The following is a 20,179-nucleotide window of genomic DNA, read 5'->3' on the forward strand; positions in this document are numbered from 1 at the left end:
TATGAGGCAACTGGTCAAAGAGAAGACTAGCTGTGATTCTTCTTGGTTTGCCCTCCACTGTCACACACTCTCACTTATCACTCACTGTACCTCTGTGAACATCGTAAGCAGCTACACCTGGAGTACTTAATTAATCCCAAGTTTGGTTCAAGAAGTACAAAAAAGAGTCAATACCCTGAAAAGCTTGCAATTCTAGGATCATGCTAGAACCAAAAGATTCAAGTTCTAGCTGTAATCTATTCCTTGAAGACATTTATGCTACATGTGTGAGTCTAAGTAATGGAGATATACTTTTGAGTTACATCAAGTGCATGCGCACGCAAACACACACACACACAGAATGAAAAACACAACGTAACTTCCCCCTCCCCCCACAAGTTGGGGAAAACAGTAGACGTTTACTATAACTATATAATTAAGTTACCTTCCCCTAATCAAAAAAGTGTCATTCATTTAATGGCAGGGGAGGAGGCATGGAAAAGGAATGCAAGACACTGTATTTAAATTATCAACAGGTTTATTTCTGTACCGAACAAATGTCATTTTACTAGCTGACATACAGCAATTCTAAATGTGCAGTTGTATAAAATCTTGTGAAAAGAACGTGATTATTGTAGACATATGACCTGGATTCAAGTCCCTGCTAAAACACTTAAATAAAACCTGACCAAATCCTTAACCTCTCTACCAGTTTCTTTTATCTCTAAAACGAGAACAACAATACCTGTCCTACCTACCTCACAGGGCTGTTGTGAGGATCAAGTTAGATGATGTATGAGAACTCACTTTGTAACTTTAGAGCACTACACAAATGTTAGTTATTATCTTCATCCTAGGGGTTAGAAGGAACCTCAAGAAGTTATCTAGTCCTCATCTTTGTATCCAAGTAGAACTTCATTTAAGAGTTCAACAAGAAAGTGGTCTATCCTAAAAATTTAAAGAGAACAAAATTCTTTATAAATATACTTTCAAATGGTACAATCCTTTTGAAGAGCAATTTGACAACAAACAGAATTATGAAACTCCTTATATACTTTGACCAAAATATTATATAAGTATAGAAGACAGAATAAATTATGAAAAAATGCTGGCTAGAAAACATAGTGTGATCCTTGTTAGTAACAGACAAACAAAATGTTGTGCATGCACATTTAGACAAATCAAAAAAAAAAAAAAAAAGATCAGCAAGAAATGGATGAAAATTATAACAACAATTATTCTATAAAATAATATACTTTTTCCCTATTTTCCACATTTCCTGCTATATGCATGGGTTACTCTCAAAAACAGAGTCCATGTTTTTTATCACTATGCTATATGTACTAAAGGCTTATAGAAGAATTTATCTTAGGAAAATTCATCAGGACTCATTTAAGATATAATTGGGGGAAACGTGGGGAGTTCCATTAGAAGGTTACTCCACCATGATGGATGCTGCCACACATTCATACACATTCTCAGAGAATCTCTAACATTAGATAATTAGTTCTACCATGTTTATTTTAAAAAGCAAAAGTTAAGCATTATATGCATACATGTATGAAGAGATAGAAATGGATAGGGGAAGGAAGGTTATCTGTGACTATCTGGTGGTAAGGTGGAATAAGGAATTGGGGAAGCGGGGTTTCAATCACTGTATATTTTCTATAATAAACATGCATTTTGTATTGTAATCAGGAGAGAAAGTAATAATTCAAAAAACAGTCCAGGAGAAAAGTGATTAAAACCTGATTAACAGTGTTCATTGCCAGGATTATAAAACAGCAGTCTGAATTTTAGGGCTATACTGCACAGCAGGATCAACAGGATTTAGCAAAGACAAATCTGGAGGTCAATTACTAGGTTTTACCTTATTCCCTTTTTCCGGCAGCTACAGCTGACCCCTCTACCCATCCTGAACCCGTTTCTCACTTGATTTCTGAACATCACACACTCCTCCCTGTCTACTTCTCAACACCCTTTATAGATTCTTCTTGAAAGTATCACACACCAAAGGACTTAAAAGGTTCAGTCTTCCCATCTCCCCTTTATGTGTACTCACTTCTCTCTAAATGATTTCATCCAGTCCATATATACTCGCTTGACTCTCAAAGTTATATTCCCCAGCTCCAAGCTCACATATGACCTCCTAAGAGTGTGATCTGACATGTCCACTAGGTTGTCAAACAGGTATCTCAATGTCAACATAGAAAAGAAACACCGATTCTACCCATTTCCCCTCCCCTCAGTAAAACTGCCCTCCTAAAACAGTCCCGGTAATGGAACCCAGCCGCTCAATGCTAACGCTCTAGAACTATCCCCAGCGCCTCTCTCCTCATATCCTACATTCAAGGGTCAGCTCAACCTGCTAGCTCTATCTACAAAACACATCACCTGTCTGATCACCACTGACTACTCCCACAGTTCACCTTCTCCCCACACCACCATCATCTCCCATCAAGCCCCTCAGTGTCCCAGGATCCTCCACGGCCACCCGCCACAGAAACACACTCATACTCACAGTTTGTTTTCCAGACATCATAACTATATCTTAGATTCTTCCAAAATATAAAGTTATATCATGTTACCATTCTTCTATCCTCCATACCTTACCAATACAGATGTATGTTCACACACTTCAGATACATTTTCAAAATCCCAGCCAGGGCCTCCGGGATCCAGATAAGAGCAGCCCCCACCCACTTTCCTCACTTCTTGACCACTGACTCACAGTGCTACAATCACACTGGTCTCTCCATAACACCAAGAAGCAAAAAAAAAAAAAAAAAAAAATCAAGCTCTAGGTTGTCTTCAACATTTCCAGGGCTCTCAGGCAGTACGCCCCCCAAAACCAATTCATCTGCTTAACCTTGCTGTGCCTCAAGATGCTCTATGAAGCAGAGATCATACTAGTGGTCAGCGGTGCACTGTAATTATTATGTCAGTGTGAGTGCAGGGCTTAGAACAGAATCTGGCACCTAGCAACTGTGAACTTTGGTTCACAGTCTCCCCTATCATGGACCCCACCATCACAATTTATGTATTCTTTTTCCCCTCAATTCCTCCGAGAACAAATCTTCCATTAAAAATGTACCTGAAATTTCTTTCTTCTAATCCATTTGTCTGATTAAAGTAAATCAGAGTACAAAATGAACAGTCTCTTGTAAAACCCATCCAATTAGATATTTAAGTTTTGGAAAGTTCAGTCCAACAACTTCCACTAAGAAAATGAATAGAAAGAAGTGACATAGAATCTCTTCTCTTTTCAAATCCCTGTTTATTCTCAGTTCAGTTCAGTCGCTCAGTTGTGTCCAACTCTTTGCAACCCCATGAATCGCAGCACGCCAGGCCTCCCTGTCCATCACCAACTCCCGGAGTTTACTCAAACTCATATCCATTGAGTCAGTGATGCCATCCAGCCATCTCATCCTCTGATGCCCTCTTCTTCTGCCCTCAATCTTTCCCAGCATCAGAGACTTTTCCAATGAATCAGCTCTTCACATTTGGTGGCCAAAATACTGGAGCTTCAGGCTTCAGCGGCAGTCCTTCCAACCAGTGTTCAGAGTTGATCTCCCTTAATATTGACTGGTTTGATCTCCTTGCTGTATAAGGGACATTCAGGAGTCTTCTGCAGCACCACAGCTCGAAGCCATCAATTCTTCTGACACTCTGCCTCCTTTACAGTCCAGCTCTCACAGCCATAAGTGATCACTGGGGAAACCACAGTGACCATACAGGCTTTTGTCGGCAGTCATGTCTCAACTTCTCAACACACTTTGTAGGTTTGTCATAGCTTACCTGCCAAGAAGCAATAATCTTCTGATTTCATGGCTACAGTCACCATTTGCAGTGATACTAGAACCCAAGAAGAGGAAATCTGTCACTATTTCCACCTTTTCCCCTTCTATTTGCCATGAAGTAATGGAACTGGATGCCATGATCTTAGTTTTGTTAATATTTAGTTTTAAGCTGGAGCTTTCACTTTCCTCCTTCACCCTTATCAAGAGGCTCTTTAGTTCCTCTTCGCTTTCTGCCATTAGAGTGGTATCATTCACATATCTGAGGTTGCTGATGTTTCTCCCGCCTACCTTGATTCCAGCTTGTAACTCATCCAGCCCGGCATTTCTCATGATGTGCTCAGCATATAGGTTAAATCAACAGAGTGACAGCAGACAGCTCTGTCATACTCCTTTCTCAATCCTGAACCAATCTGTTGCTCCATACATGGTTCTGTTTCTTGACCCAAATACAGGTTTCTCAGGAGACAAGTAAGATGGTCTGGTATTCCCATCTCTTTAAGAGCTTTCCACAATTTCTATGATCCACACAGTCAAAGGCTTTAACGTGGTCTATGAAACAGAGGTAGATGTTTTCTGGAATTCCTTTGCTTTCTCTATGATCCAGGGAATGGCAATTTGTCTCTGGATCCTCTGACTTTTCTAAACCCAGCTCGGACGTCTGCAAGTTCTTGATTCAGGTAATGCTGAAGCCTAGCATGCAAGATTTTAAGCATGACGTTACTAGCATAGGTGATGAGTGCAACTGTCCGATGGTCTGAACATTCTTTACTACTCTTCTTGGGAACTGGGACGAGGCCCGACATTTTCCAGTCCTGTGGCCACTGCTGGGTCTTCCAAATTTGCTGACATGTTGAGTGCAACAATTTGACAGCATCATTCTTCAGGGTTTTGAATAGCTCTACTGGAAATCCTACTACTGGAAAAGTTCAGTTTTAATTCCAATCCCAAAGAAAGGCAATGCCAAAGAAGGTTCAAACTACTGCACAATTGCACTCATCTCACATGCTACCAAAGTAATGCTCAAAATTCTCCAAGCCAGGCTTCAACAGTACGTGAACCATGAACTTCCAGATGTTCAAGCTGGATTTAGAAAAGGCAGAGAAACCAGAGGATCAAATTGCCAACATCTGCTGGATCAGAGAAAAAGGAAGAGAGTTCCAGAAAAACATCTATTTCTCCTTTATTGACTATGCCAAAGCCTTTGACTGTGTGGATCATAACAAACTGTGGAAAATTCTTGAAGAGATGGGAATACCAGACCACTTTACCTGCCTCCTGAGAAATCTGTATGGAGGTCAGGAAGCAACAGTTAGAACTGGACATGGAACAACAGACTGATAAGGCTGTATATTGTCACTCTGCTTATTTAACTTGTATGCAGAGTACATCATGAGAAATGCTGGGCTGGATGAAGCACAAGCTGGAATCAAGACTGCCGGGAGAAATATCAATAACCTCAGATATGCAGATGACACCACCCTTTTGGTAGAAAGCAAAGAAGAACTAAAGAGCCTCTTGATGAAAGTTAAAGAGAGTGAAAAAGTTGGCTTAAAACTCAACATTCAGAAAACTAAGACTATGGCATCTGGCCCCATCACTTCATGGCAAACAGATGGGGAAAAAACAGAAACAGTGACAGACTTTATTTTGGGGGGCTCCAAAATCACTGAAGATGATGATTGCAGCCATGAAATTAAAAGACGCTTACTCCTTGGAAGTGAAGTTATGACCAACCTAGAGAGCATATTAAAAGCAGAGACATTACTTTGCCAACAAAGGTCCACCTAGTCAAAGCTGTAGTTTTTCCAGTAATCACGTATGGATATGAAAGTTGGACTATAAAGAAAGCTGAGCACAAAAGAATTGATGATTTTGAACTGTGGTATTGGAGAAGACTCTTGAGAGTCCCTTGGACTGCAAGGAGATCCAACCAGTCCATCCTAAAGGAAACTGGTCCTGAATATTCATTGGAAGGACTGATGCTGAAGCTGAAACTCCAATACTTTGGTGAGCTGATGCGAAGAACTGACTCATTGGAAAAGACCCTGATGTTGGGAAAGCTTGGGGGCAGGAGAAGAAGGGGATGACAGAGGATGAGATGGTTGGATGGCATCACTGACTCAAACGGACCTGAGTCTGAGTAAGCTCCAGGAGTTGGTGATGGAGAGGGAGGCCTGGCATGCTGCAGTCCACAGGGTCACAAAGAGTCAGACACGACTAAGCGACTGAACTGAACTAGAATTCTATTGCATCCACTAGCTTCACAGCCGTGGTCCCTGAGGCTCACTTGACTTCACACTCCAGAATCACACCACCATAGTTAGCCAGTTCATTAAGATCTTTTTTTGTACAGTTCTTCTGTGTATTCCTTCCATCTCTTACTGATCTTCAGTGTCTACTAGGTCTCTACTGTTTCTGTCCCTTATTGTGCCCATTTTTAGGTGAAATGTTCCCTTGTTAAAGTAAAATTTATTAAATTTCTTAAAACTGGCGTAAGTTTAAGTCACTTTACACCATACAGAAGGGAGAACCACAGTACTGCAGAGACATCACATCTGACAAGCCTTAATTCAACTCACGCTGGCAGTACAAAGGCCAAACTCCACTGCTTCTAGGAACTTATCTCCTCTATTATGAAACTTGGCCCTAATTATCAGACTTGAGAAAAACCTAAAAAGCATGGTCTCTCTGCAAAGTCACAACGATAAAGGTTATGTATCTATTTCAGAGTTTGTGATCTGAAGTAAAATAAAAACTTCCACAGATATATCCTCTTAACAGAGCCCCCTCAGGTTTCTCCTCTAACACAGCAGCAGACCACCACTCAGCCTCTAAGGGCCTCCCTTCAGAAAGTGTCTCCTTCATGGATGATTCACACGCTCCTTCCAAAAAGAGTCCACGTTATGACACACATCATCAATTTGTGTGTTATATATACAATGAGTCATTTGGGGGTGAATAATTTTAAAAATACAAATAATGCTACTACCTTTTTTCCCTCTTAAACTTCTTCTTTACAATAAATTTAAAAACACAAGCTTACTGAGTCAAAGAAGGCAAATTTATATATTCTACTATTTTTCAATCTCATCACATGACTTTTGATAAAGAGTATGAACAATTTACAGCGCAAAAAGTTTCATATTAAGTCTCAATTAAGAACTTACTGAGTTGCAGATTTTTAAAAGAAACACGGTTATTATAAGCCTGACATACATACTGCTTTTCTGTATTTTTTTTTAGCTCGGCCTTCTCTTCTAGGCTTGTCTTAATGCGTTTTTCTCTCAATAATTTATACGAACTCTTTGTGTAATATCTGCGTTACCTATTTAATGCAAGTATTTTCCCTCGTTTACCTTTATTTTAGTATTATCTCATGCTGCTGCTGCTGCTGCTGCTGCTAAGTCACTTCAGTTGTGTCCAACTCTGTGCGACCCCATAGATGGCAGCCCACCAGGCTCCCCCATCCCTGGGATTCTCCAGGCAAGAGTACTGGAGTGGGGTGCCATTGCCTTCTCCGATTTTCTCATAATCTAATTTTTCTTCAGAATACTGTCTTCAGTTACTCCAACAGGATTAAATTATCCATCCTTTCTGTTGAAATTTAACACATTCTAAAGTCTTATATTTAAACATATATTTTCACTTTTGTCAAATATTTAAACAAATATTTCGACTTTTGTCAAACAATTCATACTTTGGGAAAAACTGATTAGTATTTCACAGAAAGAGAGTTTCTATCAAACAAATCTAAAAGACACTAAAAGACTAAATCTAAATCTAAAAGACTAAAAGGTTAAATGAAGTTTAAACAGTTTTTTCACTGCAAATCTTTAGAACCTTCAATATGTTAAAGACATATTATTTGAGGGAAAGAAGTGCACATGATAAAACTGCTTCCCAAACTTTATGTTCTCACACACATACCAATAAAACATACACCAAAATACAACGACAGGTATTTCAGAAAGCAGCTTTCTCCTCCTTCTTATTCATACTTTCTAATCCATATCACATTAAAAACACTTTGTCAAAAAGAATTTCCCCAAAAAATACATAATCACTGGTGCCACTTTTTAAATCTTTCCTTTGTAAAGTTATACATGTACCTGATTTTAAAAAATTGTGCCTAATTCTATAAAATTTATGAAGAAAAACATTAATGCTCAGCACCCACTCACTTTCCTTCTGCTTCTCCCACTGAACCTCAGTTCACTGGGAAAATGTAGGTAGTATCTCCCTCCACTGAAAGGCTACTGTAAAAACTATACTAACATGTGCCTGACTGAATGCTTGACTGAAAACATAAGAGAGTAGCCATTATAATATCTTAGCAGATACTATAATTATTTTTCAAACCATTTTCTGTAGCCCTAAGTACCCTTCACTATGACCCCTCCCCAACTGTCAAAATAATTTCTCTTATTGCCAAAATGATTCTATCACATTATAAAAGTGAGATGATGATCATTCCCTAACTTTTGAGCATTTTAATTCCATCCTAAAATACCATAAATTATGTACCTTTATAGTAATTCATTCAAAAATATTGAGCACCTACTATGTGTCACATGCTGGCATAGATTATTCCAGATACCAATGACACAGAATTCTCAAGACAAACAACCCGGTTTCTTCGCTAAACGTGAAGAAGTAAGGGATTAGAAATAGAATCGTGTGTGCATGCTCAGTCGCTCAGTTGTGTTTGACTCCTTGAGACCCTATGCGATAGCCCTCCAGGCTCCTCTGTCCATAGGATTTCCCAGGCAAGAACACTGGAGAGGGTTGCATTTCCTTCTCCAGGGGAACATCCTGACCCAGGTATTGAACCCATTTCTCCTGCACCTCCTGCACTGGCAGGAGGATTCAGCTGGGAGGCCATTTAGTAACCATAAGGGGGGTAAGCGTTTACATAGACTGATACATACTAAAGTCACATAGCAACCAAATGAACATATGAACATATTGACCTATTTCAATTCTAATTCAAGCCGTAAAAAGAAAAATGTGTGGGAACTGGGTAAATAAATGAACACTGACTGCATACTTGGAAACATTAAAAAGTATCTTTATTTTAGACAGGATAATATTGATAATTTTTTTTAAAATAAAGAATTCTTTTATTTTAGAGATACGTACTGAAATATTTACAGATGAAATTATATGATTTCTGAGCTCTTCTTCAAAATAATCTTGGTTGAGGGGAGGTAAGGAGGACTGAGCCTGGTGTGCTGTGGTCCATGGGGTCAAAAAGAGTTGGACACGACTGAGTGACTGAACTGTGCTGAAGGAGAAGTGAGTGGGGTTTAAATGGAAAAAGAAGAACTATTAATATTAACTAACTGTATAAGTAACAGGTAGATGAGGGTTCATTTATTATACTAGTCTCACTGCCTTGATGGAGAAGGAAATGGCAACCCACTCCAGTATTCTTACCTGGAAAATCCCATGGACTGAGGAGCCTAGTTAGGCTACAGTCCATGGGGTCGCAAAGAGTCAGACATGACTGAGTGACTTCACTTCACTTCACTGCTTTGATGTTTTCCATAAAACAGAAAAAATGTTAAAAACTGTTGCCATGAAGCTTCCTTTTAACTAGGATGAGACAAATAAAAAAGATACATAGTGTATCAACAAAAGGGAAGAATGGGGAGTACAAAGAAGGGAACAAACAGCGGTCTATAATTTTAAACTGAGAGGCCAGGGAGAGCCGGGGATACTGGTACTGGTTGTCTCCTGCACAAGAGCTTCCAGGCCAGGAGAAAGCTCACTGCTCAGGCCAGAAAGAGCCTGGGGATAGCAATGCTGAGGTGAATTTTCAGCAAAAGCAGAACAAGTTGAGGGAGTAGCTTTCTAGTTAGAAGGCACATCAAGTACCTAGACTCTGAGGCAGGAGTATGCCCAGGATGGTGGAAGAACAGAAGAATGGGGTTAAGTCTATGTGACCAGATTAGCAAAAAGGGGGAGAAGAGCAGGTAAAAATAGAAAGGTACAAGGGGCAAGCTAGGCTCAGTCTCATAGGCCAGGAGAACTTTAGTTTTCTCCTTTGTGTGAAATGGAAAGGGACCAGAGCACTGTGAATAAAAGGGTGATAGGATCTAATTCTCCAAGATTACTCTAGATGCTGTTCTGAGAACATATGGGACAGAAACCCCAGAGGCAGAAGCAGGGAAACCACTTCCAGGCTAATGCAATAATCCAGATGAGAAATGCTAATGACTAAAACCACAGTGGCAGTGAACTAAGTGAGACTGTATGAGATACCAGAGTCTGGATATATTCTAAAAACAATGCCAACAGATCTGCTGATCAAGTGAATACAGAACATGAAAGAAATAAAAATGACTTCAATGTTTTTTGTTAAGCAACTCCAAAGAAGTTAACATTTCTAGAAATGAGGGAGACTGTAGGCATTAAGTGGTACAAGGAGAACTGGGAGTTGGAGAAGCAGGTACCACGAGTTCAGTGTTATACATTAAGCTTAAAATGCCCAACAGACATCCAAAGAAGTAAATACAGGAGTCTGGAGCATGTATATTTAAGAGCTGAATTACAAAGCGTGTTTTAAATCATAAAATTAGGGCTTCCCCAGTGACTCAGAGGGTAAAGAATCCACCTGCAATGTGGGAGACCTGGGTTCAATCACTGGGTTGAGAAGATCCCCTGGAGAAGGGAATGGCTACCCACTCCAGTATTCTGGCCTGGAGAGTTCCATGGACAGAGGAGCCTGGCAGGTCCATGGGGGAGAAGGCAATGGCACCCCACTCCAGTACTCTTGCCTGGAAAATCCCATGGACGGAGGAGCCTGGTAGGCTGCAGTCCATGGGGTCGCTGAGAATCGGACACGACTGAGCGACTTCACTTTCACTTTTCGCTTTCATGCACTGGAGAGGGAAATGGCAACCCACTCCAGTGTTCTTGCCTGGAGAATCCCGGTGACAGGGGAGCCTGGTGGGCTGCTGTCTATGGGGTCGCACAGAGTTGGACACGACTGAAGCGACTTAGCAGCAGCAGCAGCAGAGCGACCTTCACTTTCATTTTCACTTTTCAATTCACCATAAAAAGTGAGTAGAAATAGAGAAGATGCTTAAAATCTGAATCCTGAAATACTCAAGTGCCTAGAGGTCAAGAAGATGAAGAGGAGAATCAGAAGAAACTGAGAGAAGACAAGAAGGTGAGAGAATAACCAGGAATGGTGAACCAAAAATCGCATCTGGCAGAGTGACACTGCTTGCAACCCAGAGCAGCTGATGAGAGTGAAATCAGAATGTGGAGGAGAGATACTGGGGGTGAGAGCATTAAAATTCTTTCCAGGAGTTTGTAGTAAACACACAAAAAGAATAGGGCAAGACAACTATACTGATGAATAAACATAAAAGATGATATGTGGCTAACACTGAAATTCAATTCTAAGGACCTTGACAGAGACTCTTTCAGCCTTCTACCAAGCACAGAGAAAAAGAGATACTCCATTATGTTAATTACATATCATATCCACGAAATACAGAAAATAGAAACCTAATCAGAGGGGACTTTCCTCGTTGTCCAGTGGCTAAACCTCATGCTCCCAATGTAGGGGGCCCAGGTTTGTTTCCTGGTGAAGGAAATAGATTTCATGTGCCACAACTAAGACCCAGCACAGTCAAATTAATTAATTAATTAAGTTTTTTAAAAAGAAAACCTAATCAGAAAACACAAAAACCTAGTATCATAAATACCTAAGTATCTGATTTCATGAATATCTAAATATGTACCTAAGTATAGGATATAAGGGCAAAAAAATGTACCAAAGGGTTGTTGTTTGTTTTTTTTTTTAACTATCAGGCAACATTATGAAATTAAGAAAAATATCAAAATGTACATAACAATTTTTCAGTTGAATTAGCTCCACTCCATAATTCTAAGAAGCACATAGAAGAGGCACTTGGCCACCAACCCAGCCAACTCCAGAAAACTTAAGAGTTAAGTTAAACTGGAGTGTTAAGTGGGTACTGGGGAGTACTGAGCTGCTTCAGAATCTGTTCCTTGGTTGTTTGGAAATCACTGTCTTACAGTTGATTTACATAATCCACTAATTACAGACTCAACTTGGCCGAAAAACTAAATATTAAGGTATTCTTATAAGCACAACCCAAGGAGATACTATAAGTTGACCCTTGAAGAATATAGGTTTGAATTGTGGGAGTCCACTTATTCACAACTTTTTTTTCAACTGTAAATACTCAGTATCACATGACTCATGGTTGGCTCAACCTCTGAACTTGGAACCACAGATACAGAGGAACTGTGGACAGCAAGGAACCTCTGATATGGAAGGCAGACTGTACATTATACTCAAGATTTTTGACTGTGCTGAAGGCTGACATCCCTAAATCACACTGCTCAAGGGTCAACTGTAGAACTACTTATTAACATTGAATTATTTTAATCTGACAAAAGGATTAACTAACAACCACTTAAATTAAGTATACTTTTCATTTGCTATTTCTCTACAAGGAATGTTCTTCCCTTACCTAGGAACCCATGATCTTCAAAAGGCTGGCCACTACATGTGTCCAAGCACACTGCTTCTCTTGGGTCACCTCCACCCACAGACCTGCCGTAACCAGCCCAACTCTCTGAGATGGTGCTGGCCACCAAACAACCAACCAGACAGTCTCTATCACCTTACATTCTACTTGGAAGCTCCAGAACAGGGATTTTGTCTCAAACACAACTGTATCCTCCAGCACATGATGGGCACCCAACAACTGTTTTCTTAAATGAACAAAGAGCACCAACCACTTTTTGCCATATCATTACACCTTACAACTATGGAATCACATGCTGCTGGTGCTTGGAATGCATTTTAATGAGAATGTTACCATAAACCGGAACTGGGTGAAAAGAAGTGACTAATTCTCCTATAATATGGATCTTAGCTTTATTTATTTTCACATTGCAATGAACCAGATCCTAACAAGGCACTTCGTTCTATAATATTTTGTTTGCTTTTATTCAAACATAAAAGAAAACCAGAGACAAATGAGGTTAAGCAAAAAGTTCTTAGAGAATTACGTATTTTTCAGTATGTAAAACTGATTAACATCCTTAATCCATAGCACCCCGTGACAAGACTCTAATGACAGTTTACACAAAACTAAACAGAATATAAACTCCATGACAGCAGGAATTTGACACTGTTTTCTGATATGTCTGTAACTCCTATAACAACCAATGTAATTCCTATTAACATCAGCAGACTGAAAACATAATCTAACTGCATCAAAACTCAAATACAATGCCTGGGTATTTTATTCTTTTTGGTGCAATTAAGATTGTTTTTAATCTCTATTTAATGTCAAAGTTTCTTTTACACAGTAACATTTATCTGTTGTATTGCAGCTTTAGCTCTGATGCATTACTAATTCTATCTTTCTGAGCAGGTAGTTTTTCTGTTGTTTCCCTGTTTCATGCTGGGATACTTCCTTATAATCTCTGGCTTTTAAAAACTATAAGGATTCTTACTCTGAGTTCTGGAAGGAGTCAGCCAATGCTACTGTGATATGGAGTTCCTTTCAGTTCAGTTCAGTTGCTCAGTCTGTCTGACTCAATGAGACCCCATGGACTGCAGGATGCCAGGCTTTCCTGTCCATCACTAACTCCCGGAGTTTACTCAAATCCATGTCCATTGAGTCGGTGATACCATCCAAACATCTCATTCTCTGTCATCCCCTTCTCCTGCCTTCAATCTTTCCCAGCATCAGGGTCTTTTCAAATGATTCAGTTTTTCACATCAAGTGGCCAAAGTATTGGAATTTCAGCTTCAGCATCAGTCTTTCTAATGAATATTCAGGACTGATTTCCTTTAGGATGGACTGGTTGGATCTCCTTGCAGTCCAAGGGACTTTCAAGAGTCTTCTCCAGCACCACAGTTCAAAAGCATCAATTCTTTGGCGCTCAGCTTTCTTCACAGTCCAACTCTCACATCCATACATGACCACTGGAAAAACCATAGCCTTGACTAGATGGACCTTTGTTGGCAAGTAATATCTCTGCTTTCTAACATGCTGTCTAGGTTGGTCATAACTTTCCTTCCAAGGAGTAAGCGTCTTTTAATTTCATGGCTGCAGTCACCATCTGCAGTGACTTTGGAGCCCAAAAAAATAAAGTCTGACACTGTTTCCACTGTTTCCCCATCTATTTCCCATGAAGTGATGGGACCAGATGCCATGATCTTAGTTTTCTGAATGTTGAGCTTTAAGCCAACTTTTTCACTCTCCTCTTTCACTTTCACCAAGAGGCTTTTTAGTTCTTCTTCACTTTCTGCCATAAGGGTGGTGTCATCTGCATATCTGAGGTTATTGATATTTCTCCCAGCAATCTTGTTTCCAGCTTCTGCTTCCTCCAGCCCGGCGTTTCTCATGATGTACTCTGCATATAAGTTAAATAAGCAGGGTGAAAATATACAGCCTTGACATACTCCTTTTCCTATTTGGAACCAGTCTGTTGTTCCATGTCCAGTTCTAACTGTTGCTTCCTGACGTGCATACAGGTTTCAATAAGAGGCAGGTCAGGTGTTCTGGGATTCCCATCTCTTCAAGAATTGTCCACAGTTTATTGTGATCCACACAGTGAAAGGCTTTGGCATAGTCAATGAAGCAGAAACAGACATTTTTCTGGAACTCTCTTGCTTTTTCAATGATCCAGAGGATGTTAGCAATTTGATCTCTGGTTCTTCTGCCTTTCCTAAATCCAGTTTGAACATCTGGAAGTTCACGGTTCATGTACTATTGAAGCCTGGCTTGGAGAATTTTGAGCATTACTTTGCTAGTGTGTGCGATGAGGGCAATTATGTCGTAGTTTGAACATTTCTTTGGCATTGCCTTTCTTAGGGATTGGAATGAAAACTGACCTTTTCCAGTTCTGTGGCCACTGCTCAGTTTTCCAAATTTGCTGGCATAGTGAATGCAGCACTTTCACAGCATCGTCTTTCAGGATTAGAAATAGCTCAACTGGAATTCCACCACCTCCACTAGCTTTGTTTGTAGTGATGCTTTCTAAGGCCCACTTGACTTCACATTCCAGGATGTCTGGCTCTAAGTGAGTGATCACACCATCATGATTATCTGGATTATGAAGATCTTTTTTGTGCAGTTCTTCTGTGTATTCTTGCCACCTCTTCTTAATATCTTCTGCTTCTGTTAGGTCCATACCATTTCCGTCCTTTATTGTGCCCATCTCTGTTCCTTGGTACTTCTAATTTTCTTGAAGAGATCTCCAGTCTTTCCCATTCTGTTATTTTCCTCTATTTCTTTGCATTGATCGCTGAGGAAGGCTTTTTTGTCTCTCCTTGCTATTCTTTGGAACTCTGCTTTCAAATGGGTATATCTTTCTTTTTCTCCTTTGCTTTTCGCTTCTCTCCTTTTCACAGCTATTTGTAAGGCCTCCTCAGGCAGCCATTTTGCTTTTTTGCATTTCTTTTTCTTGGGGATGGTCTTGATCCCTGTCTCCTGTGGAATGCCACGAACCTCCGTCCATAGTTCATCAGGCACTCTATCTAAATCTATTTCTCACTTCCACTGTATAATCAAAGGACTTGATTTAGATCATACCTGAATGGTGATATGGAGTAGAGGTTTGTTATTCTGTTTGTTACTCATGGTAACTTCCTGATTGGAGTCAGATTTATAAGGTGGTTTTAATCTCTTGAGATAAAAATTTGGAAACCTTGAATTTTTGTATATATTCATGCATCTGTTTACCCAAGCTGTGCTTAAGACTGAACATTCACTGTATGTTTCAGCTGCTGTTACAGGAATTACAGATATATCAGAAAACAGTGACAAATTCCTGCCCTCATGGAGTTTACATTCTACTTAATGTTGTATATAATATCAGTAAAAGTCATCTCCTGGGCTGCTATGGACTTCAGCTGACATACATTTCTGCTCAACATCAGTTAATTCACTTGTAAGCAAATAATTTGAGCTTGAAATCAAGTATAAAATGGGCAAAGAAGAATCTTCATAGCCTCACTAGCAAGGCTCTTGGCAAAGATAATATGGATGCTAAAATTCCTAGCTTCAACAGTGAAGTTCTGATACTTGACGAACAAATCATTCACATAAAGACAAAATTTTTGCCTGCTATGGTAAAAAAAAAAAAAAGTGTCCAGTTATTGAATATGCCAATTGGAAAGGGAGATTTGATCTGCAGAGTAAACAAGACTATTACACAGCCAGACAAAAGTTATTTTTAAATCAGCTGATAAAACAAAAGGCATCATTTGAACATGTACAATCATCACATGAAACTGAATTGAGAAAGCATTAGGACATGAATTGTCTGCTTGAAAACTTGGTTCAAGTACTTAGTCAAAGTAATTTGATGCCCCAGCTGTGACTGAAAACGCTAACAGACCCATCAGTATCTCAGCAGATAAATCCTGGGAATACCTTTGATACCAAGGATTATTCTACTCACAGGCTTTATCGACTTTTAGAAGGAAAAAATAGGAAAAAAGAATTATTACCCATGGAAATCTGGAGAAGTGGCCGAGAAACTAAAACAGGATGTTTCTTTGGTACAACAACAGTTGGCAGAATCTCCTCAGGGATATTCTTTCTTTCTGTCCAAACTAAATAATGATGTGGACGTGCTCTGTGATGCTTTGTATCAAGGAGGAAATCAGCTTTTGCTTAGTGATCAGACACTTGAGTTGTTTATAACTTTTGGCTGTTGGGTACAATACTGCTGTGAACATTGTTGTACAAGTATTCAAGTCCCTGTTTTCATTCCTTTTGGATATATATCTGTAAGTGGATGCTGGAACAAAGTTAACAGAGCAGTTTCACTAGGTTGAATTTAACTGAACAACCTAATTCATCTTCTTATTGATATTCTTGCTGATGTGAAGACTAAAAGAAAAACTGGGGTATCTAGTAAACTGCATCAAGTGGAAAAAGAATTATATGTATATTTTTTAAAAGATGAAGATTAAAGAATCTTCATCAAGAACATCAAGAATTTAGAAAACCAAAGATAAAGCTATTGGTTTTGAAGACTGAAATTTACCAAAAATGAAATCTTCACTGCCTGTGCTACATTTTAATGTTTTAGATATTTGGAGAAGAACATAGCTAATAATGGAAAAGGAAATGGCAACCTACTCCAGTATTCTTGCCTGGGAAATTACATGGACAGAGAAGGCTGGTGGGCTACAATCCATGGGGGTCACAAAGAGTCAGACACTACTGAGCAACTGAACAACAAAATATCTATTAATAACATGCCCCAAACAATCTACAGATTCAATTCATTTCCTAACAAAATTCCAATGGCTCTTTCACAGAAATGGAATAGGCAATCCTAAATTTGTATGGAACCACAAAAGACCCTGAACAGCCAAAGCAATCTTAAGAAAGAAGAACAAAACTAGAGACATCATACTTCCTGTTTTCAAGCTATACCGTTTTCAAACTATATCATACATACCATATATCCATCATACCATAAAACAATCAAAACAAGCACACTGATCAACAGAACAGAACTGAGAACCCAGAAACAAATTCATGCATACACCGTCATTAATTTATGACAACAGAGCCAAAAATACACAAAGTAGTAGTCTCTTCAATAAATGGTGTTGGGAAAACTGAATAGCTCATGTAAAGGATGAAACTAAACCACTATCTTATACCACACACAAAAATCACCACAAAATGAGTTAAAGACATGAACATAAGACATGAAAACATACAACCTCCTGGAAGAAAACATAAGAGAAAAAGCTCCCTGATATTGGTCTTGGCAGTAATTTTTTGGATTTGACACTAAAAGCAAAAGCAACAAAAGCAAAAATAAACAAGTGTGACTACATCACACTAATAAGCTTCTGCACAACAAATGAAACCATCAATAAAATGAAAAGGCAACCTACAGAACCTGAGCAAATACTTGCATATCCTACAGCTAATACGAGGTTCGTATCAAAAATATATGAAGAATTCATTCAACTCAACAGCAAGAAAATAATCCAATTAAAAAATGAGTGAAGCACTAAATAGACATTTTACCAAAGGAGACATTCAAATAAATGGCCAATAAATTCATGAAAAGGTGCCAACAATCCCTAATCATCTGGGAAATGCAAATAAAAACAACAACGAAATATCACCTCATACCTGTCAGAAAGGTTATCTTCAAAAAAAATAAGAGAAATATAAGTGTTGTCAAGGATGTGGAGAAAAAGTACACTTGTACTGTTGGCAGGAATGTCAACTGCTGCAATCGCTATGGAAGTTCCCCAAAATACTAAAAATAGAAATACCATGTTGTTATTTTAGTCACTACGGCCTGCCTGACTCTTTGGTGACCCCATGGACTCTAGCTTGCCAGGCTCCTTTGTCCGTGGGATTTTCCAGGCAAGAATATTGAAGTGGATTGCATTTCCTTCTCCAGGGGATCTTTCCAATTCAGGGATAGAATCCACGGCTTCTGCCACAACTCCTGCATTGTAGGCAGATTCTTTACCGCTGAGCCAGTAAAGAATCCACCTCACAATTCAGGAGACATGGGTTCTATCCCTGGGTTGGGAAGATATCCTAGAGGAGGAAATGACAACCCACTCCAGTATTCTTGCCGGGATAATCCCATGGACAAGGAGCCTGGCAAGCTAGAGTCCATGGGGTCTCAAAGAGCAGGACATGACTGAACAAGCATTTAGAACTACCATACAATGAAGCAATTTCACTGCTGGGTGTATATCCAAAGGGGATGAAAAGAGGATATTGGAGAGATATCTGCACTCCCACATCCATTGCAGCATTAGTTACAACAGCTAAGATACAGAAACAACCTCATCTAACAAAGGCTGACTAGATAAAGATGTGGAATATATACTCTGTAGAATATTATTCAGTCATGAGAAAGAAGAAATCCTGCCATTAGGGATGACACGAATGGACCCTGAAGGTACTGCAGTAAGTGAAATAAGCCAGACAAAGAAAACACAAATACTACACAGCAATCACTTACATGCGGAATCTAAAAAAAGGTCCAACTTAGACAAAAAGAGTAAAAAGGTAGTTTCCCAGGGGAAATAATGAGACTGAGGTTGGTAAAAGGGTACAAACTTTCAGCTGTAAAATGATTAAGGTCTAAGGAGCTAATGTAAAAGCATGGATGGTGACTATATTCAATACCACTCTATTGCATAACTGAAACTGCTTTCAATTATACAGGATGAAATGAACTTAAATGTCCTTATCATACATACACACACAAAGGTAAATATATGAAGTGATGGATATACTAATTAACTAGATGGAGAGAATTCTTTAACAATGTGTATCAAATCACCAAGATATGCATTTAAAATACCATACAACTTTATATGCCAGTTGTACCAAAAAACTGAAAAGTTTTAAAAACTTAAAGAAAAAGTATCAATTTGCAGTAAATTTAGAACACATAAAAGAATTGCTGTAACTTGGAAAATATAAGTAATGAATTCTAATAAACATAACTGTAGTAGATAAACTTACATATACCTAGGTTAAGAGTCATAATGAGTAAAAAATGAATTAATATTTTACATATTTAGCTTCAAGCAACTATATAGCATAAAACATACCTCATTCCATTCTACAATATAAGTTTGAGTCAGTAAATACTTTGTTATCTTCAATAGCCCCTCTGGGCTCCTGGAGCAATAATGGACTGAGAGATCCTTTACCAAGTTCATTTTAGTTAAAATTCTAATTCTAGAACCCTTTCTAAGGAAAATCAAGTAAATAGAAGTCCTTAGAGAAAAACTACTAAAGTTTATTTCTGCCACATGTTACATTTATAAGACACCTATATCCATAAGCATGGACAATCTTACATTTATTTCACACATTTCTAGTAATCTGTTTCCTGGACTCTCAAATTAGATGGAGAGAATACACCACATGTCTGAGAAAGATACACCATGAAGTCCACAGACATCATATTAAAAAAGAGAAGTAAACCATTAAAAAAAATTTTCCAGGTGTATTTGTCTCAGATTCAATTAATGTAGGAACCGAAAGTCCCACCTACTAACACAATACCTAAGGATAACACTAATAATGAATGATGGTGTGCTCAGTCACGAAGTTGTGTCTGACTCTTTTGTGACCCAATGAACTGCAGCCCGCCAGTCTCTCTGTCCATGGGATTTCACAGGCAAGAATACTGGAGTGGGTTGCCATTTCTTTCTCCAGAGGATCTTCCCAACCCAGGGATCAAACTACAGCTCCTGCATTGGCAGATGGATTCTTTACCACTGAGCCACCTGGGAAGCCCCTAATAATGAATTATATAATAATTTATTTCCTAGGATAATGCAATCAACAGTTAAATTATGTTCATTATATTGTCTTTTAAAAAGG

The 20,179-nt window shown here is 38.9% G+C and overlaps 1 protein-coding gene across 11 annotated transcripts in view; it reads right to left on the bottom strand.

Annotated features, from left to right (window-relative positions):
* PHF3 (PHD finger protein 3) overlaps nucleotides 1-20,179 on the bottom strand; it is a 168,527-nt gene that overhangs the window by 111,931 nt on the left and 36,417 nt on the right. Inside the window, exon 2 of one of the 11 annotated variants that reach the window (XM_044924547.2) lies at nucleotides 738-927. The exons of 9 other annotated variants lie outside the window; for them this stretch is intronic. The gene's annotated coding sequence lies outside the window, so the exon portion shown is untranslated. The remainder of the gene's footprint in view (nucleotides 1-737; nucleotides 928-20,179) is intronic. One more of the 11 variants, XM_025294954.3, reaches the window with a different exon arrangement.

Source organism: Bubalus bubalis, chromosome 10, assembly GCF_019923935.1.
Source record: "Bubalus bubalis isolate 160015118507 breed Murrah chromosome 10, NDDB_SH_1, whole genome shotgun sequence".
Taxonomy (NCBI): Eukaryota; Metazoa; Chordata; class Mammalia; order Artiodactyla; family Bovidae; genus Bubalus; species Bubalus bubalis.